Below are 14,398 nucleotides of genomic sequence, written 5' to 3'. Positions count from 1 at the left end.
AGATGAGGACCTTCCATCCCCATTGGGAAAGGAGGCCCCAGATCCAGCCTGTGAGGGACCAGTTGCCTTCATCCTGATGAATTTCAGAGGAAAGGTGATGCAGACGTTGGATGGCATCATATACTGTGGGTGCGTGATCAGGAATGTACACACAGCAGCTGGAGCCAATCAATTTAAACACACCACCACGATCAGCGAGGATGATGTCAAGGACCATACGATTTTGAAGTGTTACAAGGTGATTTGCCTGTAGCTCTGCAGTGATGTTGGAGAGGGCACCAGCTGTTTCTGTGATGGTGGCCTCAAGGACCCTGGTCAGTCCTCGCATAGCTCGACTGTTTGCCATTGGGCCCCAGAATGGGAGGAAACCCTTAAAGAAGTCCCCTGCTTCCTGGCCTTCTGTATCCTCAGCTGATATGACACCCCTACGTGAGCGGCACAAAGTGCCCTTCATCAACAGGTGCTAATCTCTATGGGTAGAATACGTCGGTGGAAGTAGACAGGCCAGATAGCAGGTACCAGACCAGTTACGGGGGAGCCAAGTGTAGGCTGCCGTGCCACAGATAAAGTAAGTGTTGGGGGCGACACCAACTTTGGAGGAGACGTAGAGTTCAAAGTTTGTGATGTCACAGATACTAGTACCAACTTTCTTAGTTCCTAAGCCATGGATGCAGACACGGCCCGCACATTTATAACATTCAGAGTGTTTCGTACATCAGGTAGTAGCCTTCCGGCGCGTAATTTGGTAAATGTATGTCGAGAAGTTGAGTTAAATACCACCATCTCACCGAGTTCATCCGGTGGTAATAGCAATGTGGATGAAATGGTCGGGCGAAAAGGGGTATTGGTATTGCCAGACCTGTTTCGCCAGAAGTCATCTCGAAATGTTCCAAGGGCAGAATTGGCAGTACCATTGACAGTATAGGCCTCCTGCATCAACATCCACCATGCAAGACAGGACCCAGAGATGGAGAAAGGATAAGGAAAGAATGGAACAGGTTGTGTCATAGCATGCGGCATCAGTCCACATACCCAACAGTTGGAGGTATTTATGATCAGCTGATAATGATGTAACATCTGGACAAAGGTGTTATTGAGAAATTCTGCACAGCGGGGCAATTCGTGGGCTGGTAACGTGAAATACTGATGCTCTACAGGAGTCGGGGTAGGAGTTGGTGGGGTAACGGGATAGTAGATCAGTAGCATCCAACCGATGATAGACAAGATGAATGAGACAAACAGCGTCACTTCGGGGGGCCACAAAGCACTTGTTATGTAGGAGACTGACATATCGTTTCTGGACTTGGGTTCATTGGACGGCTGCCATTGTACTAAGCCAGGGACCACTAGCGGCTGTCTTTGATTGGTGGTTGCTTCACTGGATACAGGTGCCAAGATCCCTATGGGGTACCATAGTCTGACATACCAGCACCGTTCTTAGCCGGGAGATCACAGCCCTACAGCCTGTAGGCACCTGAGGGAAGTCAAGGGCAAGCCTTCCTTCTGGAACGCAAGTTCTATCGGGTAGAAGTAGGAACATTGTGGTCGGGGAATAATTGTTCCTGATGCTGAGCAGAGTGAGGGGAGTGTTTTCTCTTTCCCTTCAGTGTACTGTAACTCTCTGCTTCCGTAGATGTGGAATGTAATCTTGCATCGCTGAAGGGAACAAACGTCGGGACTATTTCTGTCTCCGAGTCTCCTTGTCCTTCTCTCACCGACTGATCATAGGGGAGAGGCAGAGGCACTCGTCTACAGTGCGTGGCGTGGATCCAGTTCTTTCGTCCCTCAACTTTCACGGCGGTGCGGGTGGCCAGTAACACCTGACGTGGCTGTGTCCAGCAGGGCTCGAGGCTCTTGGTACTTTGAAAGTTTCGAATAAGGACACAGTTGCCAGGCTGGATAACGTGTCCTGGGCCCTCGTTTTTATCAGGTGTGGCCTCCTGCACCTGGTGGTAAAGAGTACGAAAGGGGTTAGTCAAACTGTACAGATAATCAGTCAACACAGGGTATTCAACATCAGACAGTTTCTGGGGCCGTGGAATACCCCACACATTGGCAGGCCTCCCGAACACAATCTCATAGATAGGCCTATCCTGGTATGGGCCGTTGTCCTGACAGACAGCAGGGCCAGGGGCAGAGCATCAACCCAAGTGACACCTGTCTCGGCTACAATCATGGCCATTTTAGTCTTTGGGATGCCATGGTACACCTCCACTAGACCTGCTGATTGGGGGTGGTTAGCTGCATGAAATTTTTGTTTTACACCCAGTGCTGAACAGACATACTCCATTATTTGAGCCGTAAAGTGTGGCCCATTGCCACTTCAGACTAAACGGAGCAAACCGAATCGTGGGAAGTATTCTTTCAGTAGTATTTTGGCGGTAGTGATAGTGGTACAGTCTTTGAGAGGGTAGGCCTCCACCCATCGGCTGAAGGTACAGACCACCACCAGAACGTATTTTAAACTGTTACATCTGTCCATCTGGATATAATCCATCTGGAGGGCTTCGAAAGGAAAGGTAGGGGAGAGAATCCTCCTCCAGGGGTTACTGTGCCTTTTCCCGGGTTGTACATAAGGCAAATCATGCATGTTTTGACCATCCTCTCAGCATATGCTGGTATCTTTGAGTTATACCAGGTGGGTTCCAGCAACTTTCATATCCCTTTCGCACTAATGTGAGCAGGGCCATGGGCCATCGTTACTACCGGTAGCACATGACTGTCGGGCAACATCCATTATCTCTCCATAGTGATACGGGCCCAACAACCATCTATTTCCTTTACCCCTAAATGCTCCGTCCACATCCTCAGCTCCTCAGGGGTACCATGGGATTGAATATCGATCACACTCTGTACAGTATCTTCAACCATGCCCCCCTCTGCCACCCACCTGGCGGGACCTCCCACATACATTCCTTCCTTTTTCTTAAGAGCTGTCTGTCAGGCTGTCTGGTCAGCCAGGGCATTGCCTTTTCCAACATCATCCGTTATTTTCTTATGTGCTTTACATTTTATAATAGCTACCTTTCTGGGAAATGCCAGGGAGTCCAATAATCGGTGAATTAGGGGGCCATGTTGAATTTTTGTCCCATGTGAAGTAAGGAAATTCCTTTCTTTCCAGAGTCTCCCAAAGTTGTGAGCCACCCCAACGGCGTACTGACTGTCAGTGTAGATATTAACTGTTATTCCTTTGCTTAACACACAGGCTCTAGTGAGGGCCACTAATTCTGCAGCCTGAGCAGAGCACTGCGGAATCTGAGCTGTTTCTACTACTTGCTCTAATGTCGTGAGTGCGTAGGCGGCAGATGTGTTACCATCTGGCCCTCTGAGGCATGATCCGTCCACATACAGTGTACCTTCTGGGTCTGCTATTGGGGTATCCTGTAAGTCAACCTGTCACTTTGTCCCCTATTCTGTCCTCAATATACAGTCATGTGGATCTAAACAGGCATCCTGAGTATCCATTGGGAGTAATGTGGCGGGATTCAGTACAGTGCATCTCTTAATGTTAATGTGGCTGGAAAAGAGTGTCAATTCATATCCTGTGAGTCGTGCGCTAGTGAGGTACTGTGTCTTGGTGTTATTAAGGAGGGTATCCACAGAATGGGGAACCATCAGAGTCAAGGGGGAGTTCATGACGATCCCCGCACTCTGACGGACCATGAGTGCGGCTGCAGCTGTCGCCCTGTAGATATCCTGGGAGAGCCCTCGCAACAGGATCTAAGGTAGATGAAAGATAGGCACATGGCCAATGGTGACCTCCGAATATCTGGGTCAAGACAGCGCATGCACAGCCGTCTGTCTCATGTACAAAAAAAAACATTGTTTGTTATAATCATGAGTACCGAGGACTGGAGCAGTACACAGAGCTCTTTTAAATCCTGGAAGGCCTGCGTATGCTCTCTAGTCCAGTGGTTCCCAAACTTTTGACTCCTGAGGACCCCCACTGAATTACTACTGCAAGCCAGGGACCCCCAAGCAATTTGTACGATATACATTTAAAAAATTAGAACAGTAATTCGCAAAAAATACACAAAACAGTACACACCAAGCAAATACTTAAATTACTAAAGCATTTATTATTTTATATTGAAAAAATATACAAAAATCAAAACATTTCAATGGGACGGATGGTGCTGCATCTCGGCGACTAACTTTTCAATGTCTGGTTTTATTTCGGAAAGTTGAATCCTCAGGTCCGATTCTATGTTTTCCAAACAATTTCTATATTTATTTTTTAGATACATAAGATCTGAGAACGCTTTTTCACATAAATATGTGGTGGGGAAAGGAAATAAAATCATAACTTCAATACAAAGATCTGGGCCTAAATCCATTGTTCCTTTGCTTCCCATGCCGTTCCAGTTTGAACCCAGCCATATGCAAATCAGTCCTGACCGTGCACCCAATGGGAACCATCCAGCCCAAACTGCCAGGCCAGGTCCACCCTGGACTGGAAACAAGCATCCTAGGACCGGTTTCGGGGTTTTGCCCTTCATAAGCCAGGATGAAAGCTTGACCGCACATATAATTCACCCAAGGGCTTATGGAAAGTGGGCAAACGGACAGCAGTGTGAAAACCCTACTGCTGATACTGGCTGCATCTATTTTTACCTGCCTACCAAGTAACAGTAACTGACACTCTGAATATGTGCCTTTCCCCCGCAGCAGCCATAGACCCAAAAGAAAACATAATTCAGCCCTGATGCACCATTTTCTTGCTAATTTTCTTGCTGTAGATGAGAAGCCATGCCAACAACGATGCACCTTCATCTTCTTGAGATCGGACACTGATTTTGTGTAGTGCAGCGTAGTAAGTTATTTTAAGTGCATTGTGTACCCATAAATGTGCAAAATACAAGCAATACAGATTAGTAAACCAGGTGATAGTTTTCCAGTCGTAACATGAGGTACTTAACTCATTCATGGCAGACAAAGCAGTTGGCATTAGTGGCAGGCTTTTGGTTTCTGTCTATTCAAGAGAAGCATTAATGTTTTTATTTCATGAGCTATGAATGACAAATATTCAGGAAAGGTAAATCTACCTCAGTGACTGAGTCACCCATAGCGAGCAAATGAAAATACGCGCGCTGCCCCTTGAAGTCATGGGTTCCATTTATTCAGTGATGGGGCGGAGCAGGAAGTAGATTAACAAGACCATCTTAAGTGTGTTTCTTAAGACGCACTTCTAGAAAAAGCAACTTGGATTTTCATAGTATTTAATGCATGCGTTCGCTTTAAACTTAAGCATATGTCATCAAGGCAGGGTTGTGTTTCCTACAGGGGAAAAGTACTTTAGTTTATGAAGGAATGCCAATCGCGCTGTAACTGCTTTGGGTAAATATGGTTTTCAGAATGAGGCATACATGCATAGATTTTATAATGTGCCATGAATAAACCGTGTTAAAATTCAATATTTTGGACTATACTTCTCGAGTGCAGCTACACTTTCCATGAAACCAACCCTGACGGCAGAAATGAACCTCAATGCCACTAGCATTTAATAAGCTGATCGCTCATCACATGTTTAGAATCAGACATATAAAAAGGCTGCTGCTAATTCCCCTTGTGTAGCCGTAAAACACTCATTTGTTTATCTTTGATTTCCAGAGTGAAGTGCCCTCCTGCCGGCCCGAGGTGCCTAATGCTGCTTAGCTTTAAAACGAGGCACAGCTGTACTCTGCATTCAGGGCAGAAAGTGAAGAGGGGACATTGCGCCGCAAAATGCTCTGGGTCTTGCTGCGTCTGCACTGTATTTCACAGCTCTTGTGGCGCATGTGCATTTTGTTTTTATGACTGTTATTATGGAAGGCACTCGAGTCCTGCGGACCCCCTGGGAATGTGTCACGGACCCCTGGGGGTCCGCAGACCACAGTTTGGGAAACGCTGCTCTAGTCCATTGAAAGGAACTGTCTGATATGTCTTTAGTGGTGAGGGCAAGTGGAGGTTTGACCATGGCCGAAAAATTGGAAATCCACTGTATGCTGTATGAGGTTAGACCTATGAAGGCTCGCACCTGCTTTTGTGTCCGTGGGGCCGCCATAGCATTGATAACGGCTACACGATCAGCTGTGAGCTGCCTTCCCTCCTTCGAGGGGAGAGGACCTAAATAGGTCACCTTCTCTTGACAAAACAGAAACGGAAGAGACCTTGTGGTTATGGAGAGCAAGGTGGCGTAACAAACAGAGAGTAGCCTCTTTACATGTCGGGCGGAATTTGCAGTGATGAGGAGGTCATCAACATACTGCAGCAGTGTGGAATTATCAGGGAGTTCCAAGGAATCTAGTTGACTTTTGAGAGCCTGACTATAGATACTGGGGCTCTCGGTGAAGCCTCTCGGTGAAGCCTTGAGGGGTGCGGCAAAATCTAAAGCTCCGCCCACCATGGGAGAAACCTAAAACAATTTCTGCTGTCAGGATGTATAGGAATGCTGAAAAAGGCATTCTTCAGGTCTATGACAGAAATGTGCATGGCGTCAGAAGGAACCATCGTCAAGAGGGCTATAATGTCGGGGACAACAGGGTACTGCGAGATTGTTATTTGGTAAGGGCTCTCAGGTCAATCACAAATCTGTATATTTTGGGGGAAGAGAGCATCTCCATTGGTCTTTTTAAGAACCGGAATAATGGGACTGTTACAGATATAACCACGTGTCTCCTCCACTACTCCCTTGTCCATCAATTCAGATATTATTGTTAAGAGGGCTGCTTCTCCTTCCGCGGGCAGTAGATACTGTCGAAGGCGGGGAAAGATGGCGCCGGGTTGAATACGTACCACATGAGGGGGTATATTGAGACAGCCGACATCAGTGTCTGATGATGCCCAGAGGAAGGAAGGTAAAGACTGCAACTCTGGTGGGAGGGGACCGGACAGATACATATAGGAGGCTGTGGTGGGGGAAATTGTTAGGGATACACCTTGGGGACTACATGATATGGTCGCTTACAGAGGTTTCAGTAAATCCAGGCCTAATAAGTTTTCATTGCAACCTGTAGTGAGGACCAAGGGAGCGTCAACATGTGCGGGGCCAATATCGAGAGGGAGGGTTTCAGAGACAGGGCTGGCCACGGGTGTTCCTGCGAAACCCACGGAGACATTCATGTTGCCAGAAAGGGGTGCCTCCGGGACTGACAAACGTGCAATAGAAGACCTGGTGGCCCCAGTATCCAAAAGAAAATTCTGATTGTTCCCCACGACTGACATTTGAACATACGGGCCCCTTTGATCGACTGGAATTTGCACTCTAGTAATACCCTTTTCCTGGCTGTCCTATGCTTCATAGAACCCTGTCTCATCAACTTCATCATAATGATCATTGTAATAAGTACGTGTTGCTTTGTATCCATCAAACCTGTTGGCCGGGCGTTGCCGGACAGGGGCATCATCCCTGTATCTATGCTCTTTGTCCTGTGGACGGGGCGGGCCATGGTCCCTAGTCGGCCACCCCTCCCTAGGAGCGCGAGGCCGAGTCTTCCCTGTTCGGATGTTTTCAGCTAATAAGGGACACTCATCTATCCAATGGCCGTACCCTTTACAATAAGCACACTGATCTGTTTGGAGGGCCCCCGTGCGTTGAGGGCCTGAGGGGGTAGACTGGCGTACCCTCGGAGGGGGTTGGGGCTGTGGTCTGAAATTCCCGTGGGCATTGGGACCTCGGGGAGGGTAAGCCTGCTGCAGAAGTACTTTAGTCTTAAGAACCCTAGCCTTCTTACTTTCCTTTTCTCTTGATCATCCCCTTAAGTATCACTTTGTTCGCCCTAAGTTGGCAGGGTATGCCCAGACGTGGGTCCCTTGCTCACTCTATCACTGGATTCAAGATAGCCTGGCTGATAAGGATTATGAATCCGAAACCGGTCCCAGGATGCTTGTTTCCGGTCCAGGGAAGACATGGCTTGGCAGTTCGGGCTGGACTGTTCCCATGAGGCACAGGGTCAGACTGATTTGCATATGGCCATGTCTGAACTGGGGTGGTCGAGTGAGCTAAAGAATGGTGATGGATTAAACCCAGATCAGTTGACTGGGGGTGAGTGTTTGATTTGCTCAAACGCTCCATCCATCATCCCCTTTGGTATCCCTTTGTTTGCCCTAAGTTGGCAGGGTATGCCCAGACGTGGGTCCCTTGCTCACTCTACCACTGGATTCAAGATAGCCTGGATGATGAGGATTATGAATCCAAAACCAGTCCCGGGATGCTTGTTTCCGGTCCAGGGAAGACATGACTTGGCAGTTCGGGCTGGACTGTTCCCATGAGGGAACCGACATGGAAGACTACAATGTAAACCATCACAGTCTTCTACTGAAAGCCATGAAAGGGTCCCTGAAGTACTGGGAGAAACTCTGCTCCTAACATGTGAGGGTCACTTGTATTGTAATGACCTACACATGTAAATATACTTCGTCTTTGATATATGCTTCAAGTTCCAGTAACCACATTTGTTGAGGCCAGTTCCCCTATACCACATGCGAAAGAATGCTTCACCTCCATGGTTGGTTGTGTGGCATAGTAGGGCCTTCACCAGAGTGGTGGGTGAAAGTTGGCCAGTTTTAACTTTAAATGAGGCCTTCCATCTCAAGGTCTACCATGTCTTATTTGTAACTCTCATTGCTTTTTAGGTCTCGCTGAGCCAATGCGCTTGTGCATTGCTTCAGCGAGAATTATGTAGGGGCTCCAAGAAAGGCTGCCAAGAGGGCTTTGGAATGCGGATATGGCCAGTGCATGTGCGCCGTGTGCGCGCTCACCATTTGCCCCCCCCACCCATCAGACTTGAAAGGAAGCCACTCGCACACCACCATTTGTCTGTGCCTCTGCATCAGACTTCAAAGGAATGTGCTCCCGCCACAGCAATGCCGAGAGCTTATTTTCGTTGGTTCCTGTTATTGCCCTTCATTAATGCCTTCTTTTGTTTAGTGACTATACTTATTAGCCCCTCCTTTTGGTGTTTTGGAACCTCACATGGAGACGTCCCCTTTTTTATGTCTCATTTTGCTAATGTTCATTTCAGTTCCTTCTGTGCACCGTTTTCCTTGCCTCGGCTTGTGTTCTTGGAATGCTGTTTGTTGGCTTTCTGAGGCAAACATACGCAGCTGATGTTTGCAACTGGTGTTACTGATTTCTCCTCCCACCTACCATTTCTCTGTGTGGTGTCCCCTTTGCACTACCGCGTCCACATCCTTGTTCCCTCCCCACCACCCTCCTTGTTTCTCCCATTTGCCTCTTCACTTTTCTTCCACTACCAACACACTTTCCACATTCGCACCCCTTCCCCTCCTCTTTCTCCATCGCCCACTGTCTCTGTACACCTTTATTTACGCCACTGCTCTTCTCTCTGTTTCCAGTCTCTCAGCGCCTCATCCACTTCCCTTCGTTGATTTCTAGTCGCTGCTGTCTTCCCCTCCTCTCTCCCCACCTCCATCTTTAACTGGGCCACTCTATCTTCCCCCGCCCATTTGCCCTCGTATTTCAATAACGCTCCACTGTTCTGACTCCCATTTCCTTCTCCTCCGACTCTCCTCCCAACTGCTGTGCCACAGACACCCACTCTCCTAATTGGTAAGCCCACTCAGTCACCTTCCCCCCACCTCACATCTAGTCCTCGCCTTTTCTTTACATTTTGATATATCTATTCCCCTCTATATCACGTATTACTTCCTATCCCCTCATCTGGGCAACATACTTTTCACAATGACCTAATTGTAGACTCTGGAGATCTTGGCTTCATCAATAGGCCGCTCGGATGATCCTGGACAAATCGGTTTCCCACCTGAATGAACCCTGTTTTCTTTTGTCCGCCTGAACTGTGAGCACTTTGGGCCAGATGTAGGTAGGGTTTTACCGGTCGGTAACGGCCGAATTCGGCCGTTACCGACCGGTATTTGGCATTTGATATGTAGGGGCAGGTAAACAGGGAAAATCGGTAATTTTACCGAATCGGTAAATATACCGGTCGGTAAATTTACCGACCGGTATATTTACAGAATCGGTAAAATTGATATGTAGGTGGGACTCTTCTGAGTCCCACAAGGCCTACAAAATCGGTATTTTACCATCAAATTGTATTTGATGGTAAAATACCGATTCAGGTGTGCATGCACATGTGTGCATGCACACCTGTGCCATATGACAGGCAGACCTGCCCTTAGGGCAGGTATGCCTGCCATATGGCCCCTGAACCTTTTGTGGGGGTGCTAGAGGGTGTCAAAGTGACACCCCCTGCACCCTTGTCAAAATCGGTATTTACCGAATCGGTAAATACCGACCGGTAATGCCCCATTCATTCCTATGGGCTTCAAAGCCCATAGGAATGAATGGAGCATTACCGGTCGGTATTTACCGAATCGGTAAATACCGATTCTTAACAATTCGGTAAATGGAACATCTGGATGTTCCTACATACCCCCACTTCTTATTTACCGATTCTTAATTACCGAATCGGTAAAATTCGGTAATTAAGAATCGGTAAATAAGTTTTACCTACATCTGGCCCTATGTCTCGTATGCCTCCTTGCACAGAACTTTACCCAGCTATGCTCTCTCCCATTCTATTTCTCACCTCTGAGAATCTTCCTCCGCCCCCTCCCAAATCCGATTGTCTCCAGACACACTGACCAATCTTTGACTTTCCACCCTCCACAACCTGCTCTCCATCCCTCCAACCCATGTGCTCTCCAGACCACTGTACTTTCCCTTTTCTCCCTTTATTGTCCTCTCTACTCAGGCTTAGGATCCAGTCTTCCCTCTCACCCAAGGAGTATGGGTGTACTCCCTGCATTCCATGTATTCACCTCTCCATACTTTGTTTTTATTCATCTTTCTTCTTTTCCCATTTAGATACACTTTCACTCACTTGCACATTCCTCACTCTACTTGTTCTTGTGTCCTCTCTGTGTACACCTTCCATGTCTCTGTTTATTTTTCCTTTTCTCTGCTCTTTTCATCTACCCCGTTCTTTTTTTGTCTTCCCTCTCCACTCGCTTTGTATATACTCTCCTTTTCATTCTCCCCGCTCTCTTCTCTCTTCAGACACACTCTTTATCTCATCCTTCTCAAACTCTTCTTCAGTCCCCTCTTTCTCCCCTACTTTATCTCTACCCTCTTCACTCACTTCCTCAATCTCTTTTCTAGCTTTTTTCTTCACTACTTCCCTTTTTAGTTTGCTCTTCCCTCTGCTCACTTCATATTCTCTGCGTTCCCTTTTTATTATTTGCCCGTACCCTCCACTGTTTTCTTATGTTCCCGCTCTCCTTTTCTATATCTTTGGACTGTCCATTCCCTTCACATCACCCCACCTCCTTTGCATATTCAGATCGCGTGAACTATATACCCCTTGTTTCTCCTTTATTTTCATGTCCTCCCCTTCTCTGCCTCTCAATATTTGTTCTCTCAGTAGACCTTTACTCCCTCTTTCGTTGCACGCTTCTCCTTCCACCTTGTATTCTCTCATTCCGGGGATCCCCAACCCCTGAACAGGCCGTTTCTCGTTCTCAGTCCCGGGATATCCCTTCAGGGCAGGATTTTGGGCAGAGACCTTGCCTCTCTTCTGCCCACAGACAGTCACCCCAGCGCCCCCACCCTCTTTGCCCACGAATCCTCTCACAGAGCTGACACCCCTTGTAGCAGGCTTATCGGAAATTACCTTTTTCTTCAACATTTCGTCCAGCCAGCAGGGGCAGGTGGTCGTTTCACAGCGCGCTCCGGAAGCAGACACCAGCCCTAAAGAATGAATCAACCCCTGGTGCTTTCCTACCTGAAGCTGGGTATGTGACAGTCCCATATGGAGCACTGAGGGCTTTCAGACACCGTAATGTGCACATGTGCAAGGACGGAAAATGGCCCAACTATCCCCTAGTTTTAAAGTAAAAAACATCAAAACTTTGTCTGAATCACGGTCGAGGAAGAGCAAACTTTCAATGTAATCAATGCACAATAAAGTCCACAAAGACTCTTTTCTATATTCTTTCTTTATTCTTGGCTAAAGATACAACAGAAACAGTTAACGCATGTTGTCCCTTCTGACTGTGGAACTTTTTGATTCATCACATTGAACTTCTGATGCACTAATTCCTTGTCCATGTGAGTTTTTACCTACAATCATATGGCTATCCAGCCGCATGTGCTCCACATATAGCGTGAGGTCGGTCACGAACATCCAATATCGATTTTCATGTGCAATTTGGTTGCAGTTCACCTGGCGCCACCTGCTGCACCACTGGTAGCGACGACCCTTTACCTATTACCTGTCTCTCACTTCCACTGTTTTTTTCACATGACACACGTACACAACTTTTTCATATTTTCATAAAAAAGCACGGAAGCCCGTCCTTGGGTGTGTGGTCGTTAACCAATGCACCTGAAGTAACAGTAGATGGTGTAGCACCCAGGATAATGTGCTGCATGACTAAATACTTCAGAAGGTCCAAATGGCATCATCACCAGTCAGTGCATGCTTCCATCATGCACACACACTACTAGCTGTCTGTGCACAGTTCCTCAGACACACACCACCAGCCATCAGTGCACGCTTTCACCAGGCAGACACACACCGCCAGCTGCCAATGCACGTTTTAACAGGCACACTCCTCCAGCTGTCAGTGCACACTTTCACCAGGCATACACAACACCAGCTATATTTGCATGCTTCCACCAGGCACACACACCACCGTTTGTCAGTGCACGCTTCCACCAGGCATACACATCACCAGCCATAATAATAATAATAATAATCCACATTTGTAAAGCGCACAATCACCCGTAAGGGTCTCTAGGCGCTGGGGGCCGTCGGGAAGATTAAGCAAGCTATTGCCCAGAGTCACATGGTGCTGGGGTAACCTGCCGCCGGAGCCGGGGATCGAACCGTGATCCCCAGATTCCAGCGTCAGTCGCCCTGGCCGCGGCTCCACACCTCAGTGCACGCTTCTAGCAAGCAGACACACCACCATCCGACCCACCTAATTGTTAGACAACTATTTTTTTATGTATTGTCTTTTACACACTTTTGTTAGGCTGATCTATTTTAGTACACATTATGCTGCAATCTGGCGTTCATGAGTTTTTTTCTGGCACACCTCTACCCCAAAGCCTCTCACTGAAAGGTGTGAACTCTAGCACTGCCACACTCGCGAATGCCTTACAGTGCAACCACACACACAACCACACACACAACCACACACACAACACCACACACACACAACACCACACAAACACAACCACACACACAACCACATACACAACACACAAACACAACCAAACACACCCACAACCACATACAAACACACACACAACCACACATACAAACACACACACACAACTACAGTGAATACCAAACCATCAGTGCAAACTTTCACCACACACAGACACCATCACTCATCAGTACACGCTTTCACCACACACAAACACCAACAGCCATCAGTGCACGCTTGAACCAGACACAGGCACCACCAGCCGTCAGTGCACGCTTCCACCAGGCACACACCAACAGACACAGTACAGACTTTCACCAGGCACACACACACCATCAGCCACCACGCTTCTATCGCCCTCACTCTATCTATCTATCTATCTATCTATCTATCTATCTATCTATCTATCTATCTATCTATCTATCTATCGCCCTCCATCTATCTAACACCCTCCCTCTGTCTATCTATCTATCGCCCCCCCTCTATCTATCTATCGCCCTCCCTCTATCTATCTATCGCCCTCCCTCTATCTATCTATCGCCCTCCCTCTATCGCATCACCACAGCATCACTCAGTACCACCACAGCATCACTCAGGGGCACCACAACATCACTATGCTCTACCACAGCATCACTGAACGCCACAGCATCACTCGTCGCCACCACAACATCACTCAGCGCCACCACCGCATCAATCTGTACAACCATTCAACAACTGGTTCAAATATGTTCTCTCAATGTTTCAAGCTTTATTACAAATGTCACAAAAAGATGTTAATATTTCACTTCTGTTCTTGTATTTTCGTCACAATAAAATACACTGAACATAATCTTCACAAAAGTGTTTTACATAAGTTTAAGCTATTGCCATTATAAATTACAATAACTTTTAAGTATTATTTTTAAAAAAAATAAAAGCCATTGTTATTTGTAATATCAATACATCGAAGTGATGTAAATACAACACATATTGCATTACAAATGCTATAGGTGTCACATTTGCGAAAGTTAAAACTATTGGCATTGTAAATGACAAAGCTATTAATTTTGCTACTTTCAAAACCAACACATGAATAAAAAAATTGTCATTTGCAATACCAATAGCTCAAACTTTCCTAATGCGAGACCTATTGCATTGCAAATGCTTGTTGTGTATGGACAGCCACGCACGCATAGGCCTTTTGAAAGTTGTTTGCAGTAGCCTACTTTTCACCATTAACATT

The 14,398-nt window shown here is 47.0% G+C and overlaps 1 protein-coding gene across 2 annotated transcripts in view; it reads left to right on the top strand.

The window, feature by feature from the left end:
- Positions 1 to 14,398, top strand: part of LRRK1 (leucine rich repeat kinase 1) — a 917,814-nt gene that overhangs the window by 648,432 nt on the left and 254,984 nt on the right. The gene's annotated exons all lie outside the window — the stretch shown is intronic.

The sequence above is a fragment of the Lissotriton helveticus genome, chromosome 3_1 (assembly GCF_964261635.1).
Source record: "Lissotriton helveticus chromosome 3_1, aLisHel1.1, whole genome shotgun sequence".
Classification (NCBI taxonomy): Eukaryota; Metazoa; Chordata; class Amphibia; order Caudata; family Salamandridae; genus Lissotriton; species Lissotriton helveticus.
This window is presented reverse-complemented; position numbering and strand designations above follow the sequence as displayed.